Genomic DNA, 22,181 nt, shown 5'->3' with positions numbered 1-22,181 from the left:
CTGCCTCTTTTGACAACCTCACTCTGTTCTTATCAGCTTAATATCTGATACGGATCCTATTTGGATCCAAGATATTAAACTTATTTTTGTGATGCGGCGGAGTGCTTGAAGCTTGCTTCACCTCCGCCACGGGTTGGCCCGGTATTGCACTACCTCCGGGATCGGCCCACTCACCCCCTGCGGGGTGAGTTCGACAATAAATTCAATGATAGAAGGAGTGTTCGGATTTACCCATGATACCGGGGTAAACGGCTTGGGTGCGTCGAGTGTCCGAGACGGTGGCGGCACGCCGCCCCGGCTGACGCGGTATTCGCGTGCAGGGAGTGCGCTAGCTGTGTTTACACTTACGATTGCTCTGGGAAAATAAATGTTTCCGTGTGTATTTCATATATGGAGGGTCTCTTTTATTTTGTTATGTTCACACGTACATACTCAAGTTTCTTATTTTTTTTAACGTTCCTACTCATATTAATAAAACTATTGAGGAAATTATCATTACTGTTTCGGAGGAAAGCTAGAAGTGTGTATACGATGTGTATGCATGTGCGATGTGTATGTATGTATGTGTGTAGAAGTGTGTATGTATGTGCCAAGCTATTTCCGCTTTTCGAATTCACCCGTTTCGCAACGAAAAATAAAAAAAGCCTCTAGAAAATGGGGTTTGGTTGGTGTTTCTGTTTACAGTTGCAGTGGCAAGCGAAGGCATTTTTATTTCACATCTTCACGCGGCGTCTGAACCTGAAGACGCGTGCTCTCGCCACGTCTACGCATCTACACTATTCCCCATCACAAATTAAAATCGCAAAGAACGCCACAGGACCCACTCCGCACACACCTGCTGTACGGTGGAGCGGCAAAGCCCCGATGTGCTTTTCCTATGTCCACTGACCTTTGGGGTTTGACGTCCCAAAACCACCATATGATTATGGGAAAATTTCGACCACCTGGGGTTCTTTCACGTGCACCCTAATCTGAGCACAGGGAAATGCAGCCGCCGCGGCCGGGATTCGATCCCACCACCTGCGGGTCAGCAGCCGAGTACCTTACGGCCATCAGACCACCACGGCGGGCATCGCCTTGTTGATCAAACACTTCATTTCTGAACACCATCTCATACCAGCTCATCCACCGTTGGCTCTCGTTAATTACAACGAACATCCTCGCACGCTCACCTCAATGGAATTGCCAGTTGCAGGACCGCATCAACTGCAGGACTGCAGAAACTGCAGGACCGCATCAACGTCGTGGCGGCTCTCGCGGGCCAGCTGGGACTTCGGCTGAACCCCAAGAAGTGCAGAAGCCTGCACCTCTCTGGTAGGACTCCCGTAGGCACTAGGGACACGAAATTCTTCGTCGACGGAGAAGAGATCCCTCGCATCAGTGACTACGAGAGTCAATCTTTTCTAGGACGCCCCGTCGGGTTCAGCCTTCTCCAAGACCGCTCTAAGGTCGATGAGGCGATCTCCGTCGGCCGCACCCTGCTCGAGTCCATGCTTGCCCCATGGCAGCGAATTGATGCACTGAAAACTTTTGTCTTTCCAGCACTCAACTTCGCCATGCGGTGCGGACAAGTGGGCAAGGCGGAATGGGCCCGCCTAGACGACGCACTCCGGCCCCTGATAAAGAAAACTCTTTATCTTCCAGGTAACGCTGCAAACAACTACCTCTACGGCAGCGCAGCGGCCGGAGCAGCTGGAATCCCCCTCGCCGCAGACACAAGTGACGCCTGCCGCGTGGACAACGCCTTCAAGCTTCTGACCTCAGCCGATCTCGAGGTCCGGGAACTTGCCTTCGAAGCGCTAACCAAAATTGTCTCCAAGCGCATTCGCAGGCAGGCCACCAACGAGGAGCTCGCCTGCTACCTCAGCGGCGAAACGGAGGGCATTTTCCAGGCACGGCCGACACAACTGCAGTCCGTCTGGACCGAGGCTCGGAAGGCTTCCCGCAGGCTACACGTCACCTGGGAAATCTTCGAGGACGGGGGGACCAGCATCACGTGTGACGGAGAGGAAACTCTCACGTCAAAGAAACGACGAAAAGTGGTGAAAACGCTGCGTGTCCGAATGATGCGGGCACGCGATCGCTTCCTTCAAGAAATGCCCAATCAAGGGAAGGCAATGGAATGCGTCGCCGCAGACCCGAGCAGCTCCCACTTCATGCGCTCCGGCAAATTCACCCGCTTTTGCGACTGGCGCTTCATTCACAGGGCACGCCTGAACCTCCTACCTGTGAATGGAGCCAACCCATGGACCACCTCCGCCGACAAACGGTGCCGTGTGTGCGGTTACGCAGTGGAAACGCTGCCACACGTCCTGGGTCACTGCATGCGCCACAGCATGGCCTACACCAGTCGTCACAACAAGATTGTGGCGAGGGTGAAACAAGCCGCCAGCAAGAAGTTCACGGTCACGCATGAGAACAGAGCGGTTGGTACCACCAACCTTCGCCCCGACCTCGTTCTCGCCAGGGGGGAAGAGGCGATCATCGTCGACGTGACCTGCCCCTTTGACAACCGGCTCAAAGCACTCGAGGCAGCCCGACTGGAAAAGGAACGAAAATACGAACCAGTTCGGGACTTCTTGCTCCGCCGCTACCAGAGAGTCACGATCGAAGCAGTCGTCGTCGGCATGCTTGGCTCCTGGGACCCGGCAAATGACAGAGTTTTTAAAAAACTCTGCAGCCGGAGATATCTCCGGTTACTTAAGAAGCTTGCAGTGAGCGAGACCATTGCAGCTTCTCGGGAAGTGTACTGCGCACACGTGGCCATAAAGTGACTGTCACTCGCTGGGCCACGTGCTGACAAAGTCACCCTCCCAAAGACATCGCAAAAATAAGAGGTGATACTACACGACACACGCCCCTTTCACTTTTTCTCCCCTGCTATTTCCTATTTTCACCTTCTCTATACACAGTTCACGATACACCACCTTCTTCCTTTCTGGTTGAAGGAACAAAAAATGAGAACAAGTTTTTCCTTTTCGGTCAGAAATGTTCCTAACATTTTTGAAAACCTCTGTTCTTATCAGCTTAATATCTGATACGGATCCTATTTGGATCCAAGATATTAAACTTATTTTTGTGATGCGGCGGAGTGCTTGAAGCTTGCTTCACCTCCGCCACGGGTTGGCCCGGTATTGCACTACCTCCGGGATCGGCCCACTCACCCCCTGCGGGGTGAGTTCGACAATAAATTCAATGATAGAAGGAGTGTTCGGATTTACCCATGATACCGGGGTAAACGGCTTGGGTGCGTCGAGTGTCCGAGACGGTGGCGGCACGCCGCCCCGGCTGACGCGGTATTCGCGTGCAGGGAGTGCGCTAGCTGCGTTTACACTTACGATTGCTCTGGGAAAATAAATGTTTCCGTGTGTATTTCATATATGGAGGGTCTCTTTTATTTTGTTATGTTCACACGTACATACTCAAGTTTCTTATTTTTTTTAACGTTCCTACTCATATTAATAAAACTATTGAGGAAATTATCATTACTGTTTCGGAGGAAAGCTAGAAGTGTGTATACGATGTGTATGCATGTGCGATGTGTATGTATGTATGTGTGTAGAAGTGTGTATGTATGTGCCAAGCTATTTCCGCTTTTCGAATTCACCCGTTTCGCAACGAAAAATAAAAAAAGCCTCTAGAAAATGGGGTTTGGTTGGTGTTTCTGTTTACAGTTGCAGTGGCAAGCGAAGGCATTTTTATTTCACATCTTCACGCGGCGTCTGAACCTGAAGACGCGTGCTCTCGCCACGTCTACGCATCTACACTATTCCCCATCACAAATTAAAATCGCAAAGAACGCCACAGGACCCACTCCGCACACACCTGCTGTACGGTGGAGCGGCAAAGCCCCGATGTGCTTTTCCTATGTCCACTGACCTTTGGGGTTTGACGTCCCAAAACCACCATATGATTATGGGAAAATTTCGACCACCTGGGGTTCTTTCACGTGCACCCTAATCTGAGCACAGGGAAATGCAGCCGCCGCGGCCGGGATTCGATCCCACCACCTGCGGGTCAGCAGCCGAGTACCTTACGGCCATCAGACCACCACGGCGGGCATCGCCTTGTTGATCAAACACTTCATTTCTGAACACCATCTCATACCAGCTCATCCACCGTTGGCTCTCGTTAATTACAACGAACATCCTCGCACGCTCACCTCAATGGAATTGCCAGTTGCTGGAAGTTCCAAGAAAATTGCGCACTAGACGTTCGGACGCACCACGCACGTACCTGAAGCGACGTGGACCCCAGGACGCGTGAGATCACGCCCCGGGCGCGCTTTGCCTCCGTACCCACTCGTCACTCCTCACAGCTTCACTAAGCCGAGTATGTAGAAGTCGAAGAAGCAGAACAACAAACCAGCCAATCCCCCACAGTGGGTGTGAGCCACAAGTGAAGGTCAACAAAAACAAGCAACACCAGCGAGCGCAGTGACGAAGCTATCGTAATGGGGCGAAATAATCCACGAATATGGCTGCACGTTGACGCACGGTCGCATTTGTGCAACCACCCGTGTCTCCCGAAGACCGTCTGTCGCGCGTCTTCGACGAAAAGCGCAGGCGAGTACTTCTCCACTGATTTCCGCGACCACTTCACGACCGCCTTCGGCCGCCTCATGTCCGTCCGGCACGATCGACGGAGCGCCGCACCAGCGCCTCGTACACGCCACCATAGCACTCCTACCCCTCGGAATCAGCAAAACTCGGACGTTTTCGACCACGACAGACAGAACCTGCCGGCCCGTTGAACGCTTGAACGACATCGCAGCGTCAAGTCGCACACTCACGTTCCGTCACCCTCTGCCACATGATCCTTCATTCACCGGCTTCACAACCCACGCGGTAGACGTTTCGCACGCATTCCCGGGTCTGCCTTTCACGGCAGGACCTTCGTCGACCTCGGTGCGGTGTTCCGCCACGTCGGAACTTGCAAGGCATATGTTGAGCGTGCTGAAGCAGCCAAAGGCACCACCTTTTTGCCGATGATTGTGGGCGTCGTTGCAGAGGCGTTGCTTGGGCAGCCGGCGTAGAAGCCATGTTGGATGGGTGACGTATTCACATTTTGCACAGTCATTTTTTTTTTTTTTTTTCCTTCCTTCCAGACTTTGGTGCTCGAGTTGGACATGTACACTATGCATCAGTTTTTAAAACAAATGCTGTAGCATCCCTCGCGACATGCCTGATAATGTTCGCCAGCAAGCATTTGGTGTGACGTCATGGGCGCATAGAGAGTACGCATGCAAGCAAGCACGCGTGGCTTCGACCTCTGGGAAAAAGAAGGTTTCAGTTTTAACATGTTTGTAAGCGAAACTAGAAACTTCAAGCGGACTGGGGATAAAAGCAATGCCGTGAAGCCAGCGCTGCCGCTGTCGGTGCACAATGCTGGTTGTGCATGGGTGGACGTCGGAATTGCTTTGCTACTGTTTGCCCGGCTTTTGGCCAGAACTAAGTACGAGGTGTGAAAGAATGGATTTTAATTACGTGCTAATGAATTGCATCGCTTCTCGGCCTTTTGGCTAAGATCAAAGTGTAGTGTTGGCTTGTCCATCCTACTCCTGCTCTTTGTAGAAGCAATCGACCACCCGCCCGGTTAGTGCGGTGTCTTTCTCTGTCTCTTCTTGTGTTGTTGTTGTGTGCATGCCTTCTTAGCTTGTTCGAGCGACCAGCAACGACTGCCTGCGGATTCTTGGACCCCCCTGCTGACACTTGGTTCCTGCTGCCCTGGATTTCTGGCTCTGGTCATTGGTGAGATGCTAGTTCTTTAAAACACTTCTTTTTTGCCTGTCTTTTCCGCCCCCCTTTGGGGGGGTGGGTTCTCGTGCTCGGCGAGACGGGCTGCTCCAACCGGCCTTGCCGGCAGCTTCCCGTCTGAAAAGCACCCTTTTTCTTGTGTATTAGTTGGCTCAGCGGCCCTTGCATCATCTGCCCAAGTGATGTAAGATAGCGCAAGCCTTCCTTGCACGCCTTTTTTTTTTTTTTTCTTTCGGAGCGCGCCTCTACTCTGGACACCAGCGAGCGCCGCTGGTGACCACGTGGAAGCAGCGTCTCCGCTCTCTCCTCTTTCTTCACTTTTCTCTCCCTCTTTTTTTTTTTCCTCTCTTCTACTTTCCGTCCACGTGGCCCGCGCTAAGGCTCCCCTCCCGCTCCCACTGTTGCCAGCTACACTAACAATGTAGCCAGGCGACTTTCTCTCTACTCTTGCACGCTCCTTTTTTTTTTTTTTTTCCGGAAGCGCCTCTGGTGACACGTGTCAGTAGAGGGCACGCTCAACCGGGTTCGCCTGCCTTCCCTTTTTTTTTTCTTTTCTCTTCTCTCACTCGCTCTCTTTCCTCTGTCTTCTTTACTAATTCCTTCTGGTACCCTCCTCTCTGCTGAGGCGGTCAGTACTCTCTCTGCCTTCTTGGGGCTGCCAGCTGCACTCACCATGTAGCGGGTAGCCCGCGACTCTCACTGGTGCGCACGCCGTGGTTTTTTTTTTCTCTCTTCATTTTCTTTTTCTTCCTCTTCCTCTCTCGGCGAGCGCACCCCTCTTCTCTCTTCTCCCCCGACTAGGGGGAGGAGGTCACACACTCCCTCCTTTTCTTCCCCTTCGTCTTAGGTCGTCAGCTACACTTAAACATGGGTTGACGATCACCCCCCACCCCCACCCTTTTTTTTTTTTCCTTCTCTTCTTTCTCTATCTCCTCTCCATCTTTCTACTTCTCATTCAAGTGTACAGTGCCGTCTTTTATTGAAGTGTTTTTTCTCAAGATGCCTAAGTGTTCTCACAATGATGTACATCCGGCCGTGATAATCCTGTTTTCTTTACAAGTGTTCGCCCACCAGTAGGTGATGTCCGAGGAGGTAGGTCCCCCGAATACAGGGGAGACCGGGACGCCCACTGCACCGAGGCCGCGAGATGCCCAAAACCAACCCCAGCTAGGCAAGGAGGGACAGACCCTTGATGTCTTTTTCCCAATCCCACACAGCTTCACCTGCCCCATAGACAAATGTGGGGTACGGTACTCCGGGATCAGCTGGACAAGCAGGCGACAAAGCTTGGTACGGCATCTACTAGATGAGCATGAGCTCAAAGTAAAGGTGGCATACACCTGTACCCTATGCTCCACGACCGGCCTTGGGCTGCATCCCACACTCCACTCCTGCATCGCAAGAGGCAGACACGAGCTGTCGCCCCTCGACCTCAACAGGCACAAGTGTCCACAATGCCCTGCCACCATGACAACAAGGAAGGGACTGGACAACCACATGCGCAAACACAAAAGACAGGAAGCACAGCACATGAACGAGGGACCAACGACTTCAAGGACTTCGAGGGCGGCACCTACTGCAACTCCGACTGGCCGACCCCCCCGCGCTGCTGCCGGCAACCAAGCCACACGGACAATGACCCTTCGATCGTCACAGAGCTCCAACTCAACGACGTCAACGGGATCATCACCAAGCGAGGACAGCACGACACTGAGCGCAACGACGGACTCTCCAGCACCAACAGAGCTGGCACTCACACCTTCCTCCCCCCTTCTAGGTGACTTGCAGGAAATCCCTGACCGGGTTTCGGCAACTACGGGCACCCCATCGCCCACGCCTAGCGAGGCCGCCACAGCGAGGAGCAGGTCTTCATGTGCCTCTCTGTTCTCACAGGTTGGAAATGCATCCTCCATCACGCCGAGTCCCAGGCAACATGAGTCACCGCACCGCGACACGGACCACGACAACCCACGGCGTTCCCGGCCACCATCACCGGACCGGGCCCTTACCCCTCTCCCTCCTCTCTTAGGCAGCACAGCTTGCTCTCCAAGCCAGAGCTCCAGGGATGCGACAATTCCATCAGCAACCAGCGAGGAGGAGTCACCACCAGAAGGGTCATGGTTTTCGTCCCGTCTCCAGCAGGATCCAGACACAGCCCGCGCTACTCAGAGGACCAGTCAACAAGGAGCACCGCAGCACAGCTTGGACACGGCACAAGGGAACCCTCAACCAAGTCCATCAGCCAGGAGTGTCAGCCACAGCGTCGACTCCCCCACACCCCCAACATCACCCGAGGGACTTTCGATAGACGACGCAGGCGGCGAGTCACAGGACCCCGCCCCACAGACAGTGAACCCCGGCGAGATCACCATCTCCGGGCCAATCGACGACACAAGCGTACTCGCAGAGCAGACCCAGCGAATCCGGCAACTGCTTCGGGAGCCCGCCACTGCTGAGCTCTGGGACGACTTCCTCTCCATCCTGGAGGAAGCCGTATCGGCGGTGAGGAGGGAGGCGAAAATTCCAGACAACCCTGCCGGTGGAAAACCCCGCGTCCCGACCAACCCGAACAACGCCCAGCAGATACAGAGCCTGTATCGTCGCAACCGCCGTCGGGCTGTTCGTGTCATCGTACAGGGCGAAACAAAACTCTGCGAGATTCCGCTCGACAAACTGGAGCAACACTTTGCTGAAACATGGGCGCCGAAGGAAGGGAACACCCACCTGCTCCTTAACAAGGCTCGCCCGGACGACATGACAGAGATCTGCCTCGCCCGATTCACCAGCGACGAGGTGGCGGCCCGTCTTCGCAGAAGCGAAAACACGGCCCCCGGCAGTGACAGGATCACCTACCGTCATTGGAAAGAACATGATCCTGATGGTCTCTTTCTATCCGCAGCATTCAACGTGTGCCTCCATTTCAAGCAAGTGCCCGACGCCTGGAAGGAAACGAGGACCATCCTAATCCACAAGAAGGGTGATCCGAGTGAGGTCACGAATTGGAGACCCATTGCCCTTGGGAACACCATCTCCAAGCTGTATGCGGGTTGCCTAGCTTCCCGCATGCAGCAGTGGGTGTGTGACCATGACGTGCTCTCGAGGTGTCAAAAGGGGTTCCTGCCGCACGACGGCGTGTTTGAACACAACTTCGTGCTGCAGGAGCGCCTGGACGCCGCGCGGGCCGGCGGTGGTGACCTTTGCGTGGCCTTTCTCGACTTCGCCAACGCATTTGGCTCAGTTCCGCACAACGCACTAATCGATTCTCTTCGTGGTGCAGGTGCAGGAGAGGACTTCTGCGCAATCATCGCAGACCTCTACCGAGACAACGCCACCCGGATTGTCGCCGAAGCTGGGACAACGGCCCCAGTCACAATCTCCGCCGGAATTAGACAGGGCTGCCCACTGAGCGGCCTGCTCTTCAACTTGGTGCTCGATCCAGTCATTCGGGCGGTCCAAGGAGGTGAGAGGCAGCACAATGTGCTGGCTTACGCCGATGATTTGACCCCCTTGGCGGACAGCCCCAAGAAACTGCAGGACCGCATCAACGTCGTGGCGGCTCTCGCGGGCCAGCTGGGACTTCGGCTGAACCCCAAGAAGTGCAGAAGCCTGCACCTCTCTGGTAGGACTCCCGTAGGCACTAGGGACACGAAATTCTTCGTCAACGGAGAAGAGATCCCTCGCATCAGTGACTACGAGAGTCAATCTTTTCTAGGACGCCCCGTCGGGTTCAGCCTTCTCCAAGACCGCTCTAAGGTCGATGAGGCAATCTCCGTCGGCCGCACCCTGCTCGAGTCCATGCTTGCCCCATGGCAGCGAATTGATGCACTGAAAACTTTTGTCTTTCCAGCACTCAACTTCGCCATGCGGTGCGGACAAGTGGGCAAGGCGGAATGGGCCCGCCTAGACGACGCACTCCGGCCCCTGATAAAGAAAACTCTTTATCTTCCAGGTAACGCTGCAAACAACTACCTCTACGGCAGCGCAGCGGCCGGAGCAGCTGGAATCCCCCTCGCCGCAGACACAAGTGACGCCTGCCGCGTGGACAACGCCTTCAAGCTTCTGACCTCGGCCGATCTCGAGGTCCGGGAACTTGCCTTCGAAGCGCTAACCAAAATTGTCTCCAAGCGCATTCGCAGGCAGGCCACCAACGAGGAGCTCGCCTGCTACCTCAGCGGCGAAACGGAGGGCATTTTCCAGGCACGGCCGACACAACTGCAGTCCGTCTGGACCGAGGCTCGGAAGGCTTCCCGCAGGCTACACGTCACCTGGGAAATTTTCGAGGACGGGGGGACCAGCATCACGTGTGACGGAGAGGAAACTCTCACGTCAAAGAAACGACGAAAAGTGGTGAAAACGCTGCGCTTCCGAATGATGCGGGCACGCGATCGCTTCCTTCAAGAAATGCCCAATCAAGGGAAGGCAATGGAATGCGTCGCCGCAGACCCGAGCAGCTCCCACTTCATGCGCTCCGGCAAATTCACCCGCTTTTGCGACTGGCGCTTCATTCACAGGGCACGCCTGAACCTCCTACCTGTGAATGGAGCCAACCCATGGACCACCTCCGCCGACAAACGGTGCCGTGTGTGCGGTTACGCAGTGGAAACGCTGCCACACGTCCTGGGTCACTGCATGCGCCACAGCATGGCCTACACCAGTCGTCACAACAAGATTGTGGCGAGGGTGAAACAAGCCGCCAGCAAGAAGTTCACGGTCACGCATGAGAACAGAGCGGTTGGTACCACCAACCTTCGCCCCGACCTCGTTCTCGCCAGGGGGGAAGAGGCGATCATCGTGGACGTGACCTGCCCCTTTGACAACCGGCTCAAAGCACTCGAGGCAGCCCGACTGGAAAAGGAACGAAAATACGAACCAGTTCGGGACTTCTTGCTCCGCCGCTACCAGAGAGTCACGATCGAAGCAGTCGTCGTCGGCATGCTTGGCTCCTGGGACCCGGCAAATGACAGAGTTTTCAAAAAACTCTGCAGCCGGAGATATCTCCGGTTACTTAAGAAGCTTGCAGTGAGCGAGACCATTGCAGCTTCTCGGGAAGTGTACTGCGCACACGTGGCCATAAAGTGACTGTCACTCGCTGGGCCACGTGCTGACAAAGTCACCCTCCCAAAGACATCGCAAAAATAAGAGGTGATACTACACGACACACGCCCCTTTCACTTTTTCTCCCCTGCTATTTCCTATTTTCACCTTCTCTATACACAGTTCACGATACACCACCTTCTTCCTTTCTGGTTGAAGGAACAAAAAATGAGAACAAGTTTTTCCTTTTCGGTCAGAAATGTTCCTAACATTTTTGAAAACCTCTGTTCTTATCAGCTTAATATCTGATACGGATCCTATTTGGATCCAAGATATTAAACTTATTTTTGTGATGCGGCGGAGTGCTTGAAGCTTGCTTCACCTCCGCCACGGGTTGGCCCGGTATTGCACTACCTCCGGGATCGGCCCACTCACCCCCTGCGGGGTGAGTTCGACAATAAATTCAATGATAGAAGGAGTGTTCGGATTTACCCATGATACCGGGGTAAACGACTAGCCTCACGCCATTTAGCTTAGTCTGGCGAGTCGCCAAGGTGGCGAAGGAAATGCTCTTAATTTTGCCGAAAGGGGCAAGAGCATTACTAAGGGCCTCATCAGACAAGAAAGCCGGGTAGCGGTAGACGTTCACGTACGTTACCGGCGGCCCGACTGCCTCTACCGGCACCTTCACCCCATTCACCGTGAAACCCTCCGCCACCATTAGGCTCGTCGCCTGACTAGCATTGCGAGTACACACAAGGAACTTTGCGCCCCCCATGTGCTGAAGCACGAATACACTATCATCACCAGCGGTTAATTCTACTGCATCAATCAGATCGTCAACAGAGACATCGCCCTCGGGCGCGGAAAACATGAAACAATTCTCCCTCACCGGGAGCTCAACTGGCATGGCCATACTGGTGGGCGGATCCCGCAAGCCGCCGGGGGGGGCGAGGCTCTGGGACGACTCGTGACGTGCAGTCAAGCTGCACACTGGTAGGCAGCGGCTCAGCTGAGGCGGGGGCCGCTTGGGGTCTGGTGATGGCAGGGGTCGCCGCTAGGAGCTCCGGGGCAGCAGGGGCGGACCGGGGGCCTGGCTCGACCTGGCATGTAGAGGGTCTCCGGGCGGGAAGGCCCGAAACCCAAGGGTGGCAGCCGCGGGCACGAGGCTGCGGCGGCGAAGGGCTTGCACTGGTTCTGGGGCTCGAACTCCGAGAGGGCCCGGGGGCCGACGCCGACGTGACGTGACCCCGGGACTCGCGCGAGGGCTCGTAAAAAACAGCTAACTCGACACTTTGATCTTAGCCAAAAGGCCGAGAAGCGATGCAATTCATTAGCACGTAATTAAAATCCATTCTTTCACACCTCGTACTTAGTTCTGGCCAAAAGCCGGGCAAACAGTAGCAAAGCAATTCCGACGTCCACCCATGCACAACCAGCATTGTGCACCGACAGCGGCAGCGCTGGCTTCACGGCATTGCTTTTATCCCCAGTCCGCTTGAAGTTTCTAGTTTCGCTTACAAACATGTTAAAACTGAAACCTTCTTTTTCCCAGAGGTCGAAGCCACGCGTGCTTGCTTGCATGCGTACTCTCTATGCGCCCATGACGTCACACCAAATGCTTGCTGGCGAACATTATCAGGCATGTCGCGAGGGATGCTACAGCATTTGTTTTAAAAACTGATGCATAGTGTACATGTCCAACTCGAGCACCAAAGTCTGGAAGGAAGGAAAAAAAAAAAAAAATGACTGTGCAAAATGTGAATACGTCACCCATCCAACATGGCTTCTACGCCGGCTGCCCAAGCAACGCCTCTGCAACGACGCCCACAATCATCGGCAAAAAGGTGGTGCCTTTGGCTGCTTCAGCACGCTCAACATATGCCTTGCAAGTTCCGACGTGGCGGAACACCGCACCGAGGTCGACGAAGGTCCTGCCGTGAAAGGCAGACCCGGGAATGCGTGCGAAACGTCTACCGCGTGGGTTGTGAAGCCGGTGAATGAAGGATCATGTGGCAGAGGGTGACGGAACGTGAGTGTGCGACTTGACGCTGCGATGTCGTTCAAGCGTTCAACGGGCCGGCAGGTTCTGTCTGTCGTGGTCGAAAACGTCCGAGTTTTGCTGATTCCGAGGGGTAGGAGTGCTATGGTGGCGTGTACGAGGCGCTGGTGCGGCGCTCCGTCGATCGTGCCGGACGGACATGAGGCGGCCGAAGGCGGTCGTGAAGTGGTCGCGGAAATCAGTGGAGAAGTACTCGCCTGCGCTTTTCGTCGAAGACGCGCGACAGACGGTCTTCGGGAGACACGGGTGGTTGCACAAATGCGACCGTGCGTCAACGTGCAGCCATATTCGTGGATTATTTCGCCCCATTACGATAGCTTCGTCACTGCGCTCGCTGGTGTTGCTTGTTTTTGTTGACCTTCACTTGTGGCTCACACCCACTGTGGGGGATTGGCTGGTTTGTTGTTCTGCTTCTTCGACTTCTACATACTCGGCTTAGTGAAGCTGTGAGGAGTGACGAGTGGGTACGGAGGCAAAGCGCGCCCGGGGCGTGATCTCACGCGTCCTGGGGTCCACGTCGCTTCAGGTACGTGCGTGGTGCGTCCGAACGTCTAGTGCGCAATTTTCTTGGAACTTCCAGCAACTGGCAATTCCATTGAGGTGAGCGTGCGAGGATGTTCGTTGTAATTAACGAGAGCCAACGGTGGATGAGCTGGTATGAGATGGTGTTCAGAAATGAAGTGTTTGATCAACAAGGCGATGCCCGCCGTGGTGGTCTGATGGCCGTAAGGTACTCGGCTGCTGACCCGCAGGTGGTGGGATCGAATCCCGGCCGCGGCGGCTGCATTTCCCTGTGCTCAGATTAGGGTGCACGTGAAAGAACCCCAGGTGGTCGAAATTTTCCCATAATCATATGGTGGTTTTGGGACGTCAAACCCCAAAGGTCAGTGGACATAGGAAAAGCACATCGGGGCTTTGCCGCTCCACCGTACAGCAGGTGTGTGCGGAGTGGGTCCTGTGGCGTTCTTTGCGATTTTAATTTGTGATGGGGAATAGTGTAGATGCGTAGACGTGGCGAGAGCACGCGTCTTCAGGTTCAGACGCCGCGTGAAGATGTGAAATAAAAATGCCTTCGCTTGCCACTGCAACTGTAAACAGAAACACCAACCAAACCCCATTTTCTAGAGGCTTTTTTTATTTTTCGTTGCGAAACGGGTGAATTCGAAAAGCGGAAATAGCTTGGCACATACATACACACTTCTACACACATACATACATACACATCGCACATGCATACACATCGTATACACACTTCTAGCTTTCCTCCGAAACAGTAATGATAATTTCCTCAATAGTTTTATTAATATGAGTAGGAACGTTAAAAAAAATAAGAAACTTGAGTATGTACGTGTGAACATAACAAAATAAAAGAGACCCTCCATATATGAAATACACACGGAAACATTTATTTTCCCAGAGCAATCGTAAGTGTAAACACAGCTAGCGCACTCCCTGCACGCGAATACCGCGTCAGCCGGGGCGGCGTGCCGCCACCGTCTCGGACACTCGACGCACCCAAGCCGTTTACCCCGGTATCATGGGTAAATCCGAACACTCCTTCTATCATTGAATTTATTGTCGAACTCACCCCGCAGGGGGTGAGTGGGCCGATCCCGGAGGTAGTGCAATACCGGGCCAACCCGTGGCGGAGGTGAAGCAAGCTTCAAGCACTCCGCCGCATCACAAAAATAAGTTTAATATCTTGGATCCAAATAGGATCCGTATCAGATATTAAGCTGATAAGAACAGACTTTTTTATTCAATATTTCAGACACAACAACATCATAATGGTTAGGAAAAACTAAATAGAAAACTTGATATAAGTGTAAAAGTTAAAATCTGGTAACAAAAGGGTTAAAAACTGTTAGTACACATAAGTTAAAAACGGTAAAACTGTAAAGGTGTATAAGTCTAAAAACATGAAAAAATCGCAACTCTAAAAACTTTGGCTATACAATGTCACTGTACACCGATGTGGCGGCGGTAAATGTCCGTGGAAGCCGCGATCGTGTCACTGACGCACAAGCGTTTCATTGTCCGCAGATAGTTCTTTGAACACAGTCTGCGCGTGACACGATCGTTAGCCGGATCCCACGACCCCAGGCAGCCGACGACGATGGCTTCGACGGAAACGCGCTGGAACCGTCGGAGGAGATGTCGCTGTAAGGGGGCGTACTTCTCCTCCTTAAGCCTCCGGGCTTCCTGGAACGCCTGCAGTCTGTTGTCGAAAGGGCAGCAGACGTCCAGGATCAAGGCTTCCTCGCCTCGTGCCAGGACCAGGTCAGGTCGCAGGCCGGGAAGTCCGACCTGTTGGTTCTCCCCGATGACGGTGAACCTTCCCAGGGCAGCCTTCTTGATACGTGCGACGATGGCGTTGTGGCGCTCCGTCATTGCCCGGCTCTGCCGCATACAATGGCAGAGTACGTGCGGCAGCGTCTCCTCCCTGTACCCGCAGCGTCGGCACCGTTTATCAGCTGCAGGCACCCAGGTACGTGTGCCGTTAAGGGGGAGGAGATTAAGCCGGGCTCGATGAATGAAGCGCCACTCCTTGAACCTGGTGTAGCGGCCGGTCCGCATGAAGTGTGAGTTAGCGGGGTCCGCCGCTACACACGCCATCGCCTTGCCCTGGTTTGGCTTCGCCTCGAGGGAACGGTCCCGTTTCTGGCTGAGGATGGCCCGGAGAGTTTTCACCAGCTTGTTCCGGTTCCGCGCGGACACCGTGGCCTCCCCGCAGGTGATGCGGGCGCCCTGGTCTTGTAGCTCCCAGGCGACAGTTAGGCGACGGGAGGCTTTGCGGGCCTCCGTCCAGACAGACTGAAGTTGAGATGGGGTCTGTCTGAAGTCGCCCTCCGTGTCGCCCGAGAGGTAGGCCTCGATGTCCTCGTCGTCAGCTTCGCGTCGGAGCCGCCTGGAGACCACCTGGTGCACCGCCTCTCTTGCCCGCTCCCGAACCTCCGAGTCCGTCGACGTCAGGAGCTTGAAGGCCCCGTCCACCCGGCAGATGTCACTCAGCTCCGCCGCCAAAGGGATCCCTGCAGTGCCGGCCCGTGCGCTCCCGTACACGTAGTCGTTAGATGCTCTGGCCGGAATGTACAGGGTCTTCTTGATGAGGGGGCGGAGCTCGTCATCCAGACGCTGCCACTCTCCCTTGCTGGCGAGGCCCACCCGCATGGCGAAGTTGAGAGCTGGATATAAAAAAGTTTTAATTGCATCCAGCCTCTGCCACGGGGTGAGCATTGAGGAGAGTAGCTTCCTGCCCAGGTGGATGGCCTCGTCGACGGTCGTTTGGTCCGGGAGGACCCGAAAGCCCACAGGTCGCCCCAGGAAACGATGCCCCTCGTAGTCCGCCAGTGCCGGAACCGGGACGCCTCCAACGGTGAAAGTGGTGGGCCGTGTGCCCACCGGATAGCGCCCGGATAGGTGGAGGGTGCGGCACTTGGCGGGCTTGAGTCGCAGTCCCAGCCGGTCCGAGAGGGCTGTCACGACGTTGAGACGGCGCTGCAAGGTGGTGGGGTCCGCAGCGAGCAGAGTCAGATCATCGGCGTAAGCAAGGATGTTGTGCTGCTTATCGCCTCCCTGCACTGCCCTGATGACTGGATCCACCACCAAGTTGAATAGCAGGCCGCTCAGTGGACATCCCTGCCTCAGGCCAGCTCTGATGGGGATAGGCTCCGTGGTGCCAGCTGCTGCCACGACGCAGGTGGTGTTGGCGCGGTAGAGCTCCTCCACGATCTCCGCGAAGGTCTCCCCTGCGCCGGCGCCGCGGACAGCCTCAACGAGGGCCTGATGGGCGACCGAGCCAAAGGCATTGGCGTAGTCGAGGAAACCTACGCACAGCTCCCCACCTTTTGTCCTGGCGTCATCCAGGCGTCCCTGCAGCACGAAGTTGTGTTCAAACACCCCATCGTACGGCAGGAAGCCCTTCTGACACCTGGACAAGACCGCATGGTCGCCCAACCACCGCTGCAGCCGGGTCGTGAGACACCCGGCATACAGTTTGGCGATCGTTCGACCAAGGGCAATGGGTCGCCAGTTTGTAGGATCCTCGCGGTCGCCTTTCTTGTAAATCAGGATCGTCCTCGATGATTTCCAGCTCTGGGGTGTGCGGCGGTGTAAGAGACAGATGTTGAACACCGCCGCCAGGAACCGCCCGTCAGGATCCACCTGCCTCCAGTGGTGGTAGGTCAGACGGTCCTCCCCAGGAGCTGTGCTTTCGCACCTTCGGAGCTTGGCTGCGACTTCGTCTGGCAGGAAGGGGCACGTGTCCATCTCCTCTGTTGTGGGGGCTCGTGACCTGAGGAGCGTTGTGTCCACGGCTACCGGGGCCCAGAGTTCAGTGAAGTGGCCTTGAAGGGTGCCTGGGTTGATGGGGCAGAGCTCGGACGGGCCCTCCGCGATGAGGCGGACAGCCCGTCGCCGGTTTCTCCTGTAAAGTCCCTGTATGAGAGAAGCATTGTCGGGGTTTATCTCACGCCGAGGTGGTGTTTGGCGTGAGCCCCGACAGGGCAGCCGAAGATGGTCAACGATGGCTGCCTCAGCGTGGTCCAAGATGGGCTCGAACCGCGCCCATTGCTCCTCCGACACAGGGCTCCGGCCAAGGTCTCGTAGCTCTGCCGTCACCTCCGCCAGGAACCAGGCACTCTCGGGCCCCAGGGTGTCAGCTGCCTCGTCCTGTGTACCGTAGTTGCTGCCGGTGACGTCACCATGGGGCGCTGTCGGTTCGGCGGGTTCTCGCCCCGCTTCGCCAAAGTTGTTTGCGAGTGTCGTCGCCTGCTCGGTAGGCGCCGACAACTCGACGACGCGCCCCATCTGCTGGTTAGCTGGCTCCTCGGTGTCGTCCACAGCTGGGCTGGCGTACTCCTCCGAGGAGCTGACGTCATCGCCTGCCGGTACTGCCTGGTTGGAGTCATCACCCGGCTGGTCGTCACCCGTATTGTCCGCCTGGTGTACAGGCGCGCTCTCCGTGCCGTCGTCGTCCGCAGAGTCGGGCGTCGCTCCGAGTGGAAGCTCCCCCAGGGCCCTATCTCCATCCATAGGAGCAGATGTGACCTCCTGTGAGGGAGGCCCGGTCACGGTGCTTGGGGCAGGGGGGCATTGGTCCGCCGTCAGCTCGCCTTCAGCCTGCGTGGGGGAAACCGCCGACAAAAGGGGGGGATGTGGGGGTGTAGCCGGTCCAGGTGGAGGCTGATGAGGTGGCGTCCTGGTGTCCCCTGCACGGCAGGACTCTCCTGAAGGACCGGCCACAGCGGCTGCTGGTGGTGGACCGGCAGTAGCGTTCTGCCGGGCCAAAAGTGCCTCCTCCCTACGGTGCCGTTGCTCATGATTGTAGAGCCCCTTCCTTGACGTGAAGGAGCTCGAGCAGGTCGGGCACTGGTGCCGGTGAGGGGGGGGAGGGGCAGCAGCTGGAAGGTTCACCAGGCAGCCGTGCGTTGTCGGCCGTTTCCCCAGCGTAGCGCCGCAAATGGTGCAGTTGTATACCGTCCGGGTTATGCGCACGCCATGCTCCCCTTCGAGGTGCCGCTGCAGCGACTGGCGGCGCGACGTCCACACTTCTGGGTTGTAGGCGGTCGCGCAGCCCTCCTCGCAGCATAGAAACGTCGCCGGGAGTGGAAAGAAGAGCGTGAGGGTGGTATCCTCACGCTCAGGCTGGCGCTCCTGGACGGGAGGGTCGCCATCGTCCTCGCTGTCGTCGGGAGCAGGGTTGCCCCCAGAGGCCATGTTCCAGCGGCCCCGCTAAGCGGGGCGGCCAGAAGATCAGGACGACCTCATGGGACGCGGCGACCACCGCTGGTCAGGGAGAGTCTCCGGGAGCAGCGGCAGGGAGGCCAGCAGGGCGACCACATAGCTGGCGAGGCGCCGGAGCAGCAGGCGGGAGCAGGGGGCAAGCAGGCGGCCCCGGGCGGTAGCGGCGAGCAAGCGCCGCTAGGCAGGCGGCGAGCGGGCAGGCGGCGAGCAGGCAGCAGGCGGGAGCAAGCAGCGGAGCGGGCGGCGAGGCCAGCGACGAGCAAGCGCCGCTGGGCAGGCGGCGAGGAGGAGAGCGGACCCAGGCAGCAGGCGGCGAAGCGAGCGCCGAAACCAGGCGAGCAGGACCAGGCGGTGATGGCAGCGAAACACCAGGCAGGCAGGCAGCAATCCGGGCAGCAACAGCAGGCAGCAGGCACCCAAGAGCAGTGGTAGCCGTGGATAGGGCTGGGTGAGGGAAGGGATAAAGACGCCGCTGTAACCGGGCGGGTTCCGGTTGCTTCCACGAAGATCGAAAGTGCAGGGCGGTCAAGCCACACGACTACACTTTGATCTTAGCCAAAAGGCCGAGAAGCGATGCAATTCATTAGCACGTAATTAAAATCCATTCTTTCACACCTCGTACTTAGTTCTGGCCAAAAGCCGGGCAAACAGTAGCAAAGCAATTCCGACGTCCACCCATGCACAACCAGCATTGTGCACCGACAGCGGCAGCGCTGGCTTCACGGCATTGCTTTTATCCCCAGTCCGCTTGAAGTTTCTAGTTTCGCTTACAAACATGTTAAAACTGAAACCTTCTTTTTCCCAGAGGTCGAAGCCACGCGTGCTTGCTTGCATGCGTACTCTCTATGCGCCCATGACGTCACACCAAATGCTTGCTGGCGAACATTATCAGGCATGTCGCGAGGGATGCTACAGCATTTGTTTTAAAAACTGATGCATAGTGTACATGTCCAACTCGAGCACCAAAGTCTGGAAGGAAGGAAAAAAAAAAAAAAAAAATGAATGTGCAAAATGTGAATACGTCACCCATCCAACATGGCTTCTACGCCGGCTGCCCAAGCAACGCCTCTGCAACGACGCCCACAATCATCGGCAAAAAGGTGGTGCCTTTGGCTGCTTCAGCACGCTCAACATATGCCTTGCAAGTTCCGACGTGGCGGAACACCGCACCGAGGTCGACGAAGGTCCTGCCGTGAAAGGCAGACCCGGGAATGCGTGCGAAACGTCTACCGCGTGGGTTGTGAAGCCGGTGAATGAAGGATCATGTGGCAGAGGGTGACGGAACGTGAGTGTGCGACTTGACGCTGCGATGTCGTTCAAGCGTTCAACGGGCCGGCAGGTTCTGTCTGTCGTGGTCGAAAACGTCCGAGTTTTGCTGATTCCGAGGGGTAGGAGTGCTATGGTGGCGTGTACGAGGCGCTGGTGCGGCGCTCCGTCGATCGTGCCGGACGGACATGAGGCGGCCGAAGGCGGTCGTGAAGTGGTCGCGGAAATCAGTGGAGAAGTACTCGCCTGCGCTTTTCGTCGAAGACGCGCGACAGACGGTCTTCGGGAGACACGGGTGGTTGCACAAATGCGACCGTGCGTCAACGTGCAGCCATATTCGTGGATTATTTCGCCCCATTACGATAGCTTCGTCACTGCGCTCGCTGGTGTTGCTTGTTTTTGTTGACCTTCACTTGTGGCTCACACCCACTGTGGGGGATTGGCTGGTTTGTTGTTCTGCTTCTTCGACTTCTACATACTCGGCTTAGTGAAGCTGTGAGGAGTGACGAGTGGGTACGGAGGCAAAGCGCGCCCGGGGCGTGATCTCACGCGTCCTGGGGTCCACGTCGCTTCAGGTACGTGCGTGGTGCGTCCGAACGTCTAGTGCGCAATTTTCTTGGAACTTCCAGCAACTGGCAATTCCATTGAGGTGAGCGTGCGAGGATGTTCGTTGTAATTAACGAGAGCCAACGGTGGATGAGCTGGTATGAGATGGTGTTCAGAAATGAAGTGTTTGATCAACAAGGCGATGCCCGCCGTGGTGGTCTGATGGCCGTAAGGTACTCGGCTGCTGACCCGCAGGTGGTGGGATCGAATCCCGGCCGCGGCGGCTGCATTTCCCTGTGCTCAGATTAGGGTGCACGTGAAAGAACCCCAGGTGGTCGAAATTTTCCCATAATCATATGGTGGTTTTGGGACGTCAAACCCCAAAGGTCAGTGGACATAGGAAAAGCACATCGGGGCTTTGCCGCTCCACCGTACAGCAGGTGTGTGCGGAGTGGGTCCTGTGGCGTTCTTTGCGATTTTAATTTGTGATGGGGAATAGTGTAGATGCGTAGACGTGGCGAGAGCACGCGTCTTCAGGTTCAGACGCCGCGTGAAGATGTGAAATAAAAATGCCTTCGCTTGCCACTGCAACTGTAAACAGAAACACCAACCAAACCCCATTTTCTAGAGGCTTTTTTTATTTTTCGTTGCGAAACGGGTGAATTCGAAAAGCGGAAATAGCTTGGCACATACATACACACTTCTACACACATACATACATACACATCGCACATGCATACACATCGTATACACACTTCTAGCTTTCCTCCGAAACAGTAATGATAATTTCCTCAATAGTTTTATTAATATGAGTAGGAACGTTAAAAAAAATAAGAAACTTGAGTATGTACGTGTGAACATAACAAAATAAAAGAGACCCTCCATATATGAAATACACACGGAAACATTTATTTTCCCAGAGCAATCGTAAGTGTAAACACAGCTAGCGCACTCCCTGCACGCGAATACCGCGTCAGCCGGGGCGGCGTGCCGCCACCGTCTCGGACACTCGACGCACCCAAGCCGTTTACCCCGGTATCATGGGTAAATCCGAACACTCCTTCTATCATTGAATTTATTGTCGAACTCACCCCGCAGGGGGTGAGTGGGCCGATCCCGGAGGTAGTGCAATACCGGGCCAACCCGTGGCGGAGGTGAAGCAAGCTTCAAGCACTCCGCCGCATCACAAAAATAAGTTTAATATCTTGGATCCAAATAGGATCCGTATCAGATATTAAGCTGATAAGAACAGAATTTTTATTATGCTTAGTACACAAACATCATACATGGTTATATAACAGAACAAGAAACGGTAATAAAAGGTGTATATAATAAAATCAGGTAACAAAAAGGCTAAAAAAGAGTTAGTGGTGTTAGTATGAATAAAAGCGTATAACAATAAAAAACGCGGTATCGCTTCTCGAATAAAAAACTATTTACAAAACGCCTATATGGCCACGATAAATGTCCGTAGAGGCAGCGATCGTGTCTGAGACGCAAAGTCTTTTCATGGTGCGCAGGTAGCTCCTGGAGCAGAACCTGCGGCAGACACGATCGTTGGCCGGATCCCACGAGCCGAGGCAGCCTACGACGATGGCGTCGACGGAGACGCGCTGGAACCGCTGGAGGAGATGACGCTGTAGAGGGGCGTACTTCTCCTCCTTGACCCTCCGAGCCTCCTGGAACGCCTGCATACGGTTGTCGAAGGGACAGCAGACGTCCAGGATCAGGGCTTCCTCACCACGGGCCAGGACGAGGTCGGGTCGCAAGCC

At 55.5% G+C, this 22,181-nt stretch overlaps 5 pseudogenes; 3 read left to right on the top strand and 2 right to left on the bottom strand.

Annotated features, from left to right (window-relative positions):
• On the top strand, nucleotides 1-175 carry LOC142766412 (U2 spliceosomal RNA; annotated as a pseudogene).
• A 2,811-nt stretch (nucleotides 176-2,986) lies between these two features.
• LOC142766369 (U2 spliceosomal RNA) lies at nucleotides 2,987-3,165 on the top strand (annotated as a pseudogene).
• A 7,882-nt stretch (nucleotides 3,166-11,047) lies between these two features.
• LOC142766368 (U2 spliceosomal RNA) lies at nucleotides 11,048-11,226 on the top strand (annotated as a pseudogene).
• Nucleotides 11,227-14,449: 3,223 nt separating this feature from the next.
• Nucleotides 14,450-14,657, bottom strand: LOC142766384 (U2 spliceosomal RNA; annotated as a pseudogene).
• Nucleotides 14,658-21,509: 6,852 nt separating this feature from the next.
• On the bottom strand, nucleotides 21,510-21,690 carry LOC142766434 (U2 spliceosomal RNA; annotated as a pseudogene).
• Between the last annotated feature and the right edge of the window lie 491 nt (nucleotides 21,691-22,181).

This window comes from Rhipicephalus microplus, chromosome 6 (assembly GCF_043290135.1).
Source record: "Rhipicephalus microplus isolate Deutch F79 chromosome 6, USDA_Rmic, whole genome shotgun sequence".
In the NCBI taxonomy this organism is placed as follows: Eukaryota; Metazoa; Arthropoda; class Arachnida; order Ixodida; family Ixodidae; genus Rhipicephalus; species Rhipicephalus microplus.
The sequence above is the reverse complement of the archived record's forward strand: the minus strand, read 5'-3'. Positions and strand labels throughout refer to the sequence as shown.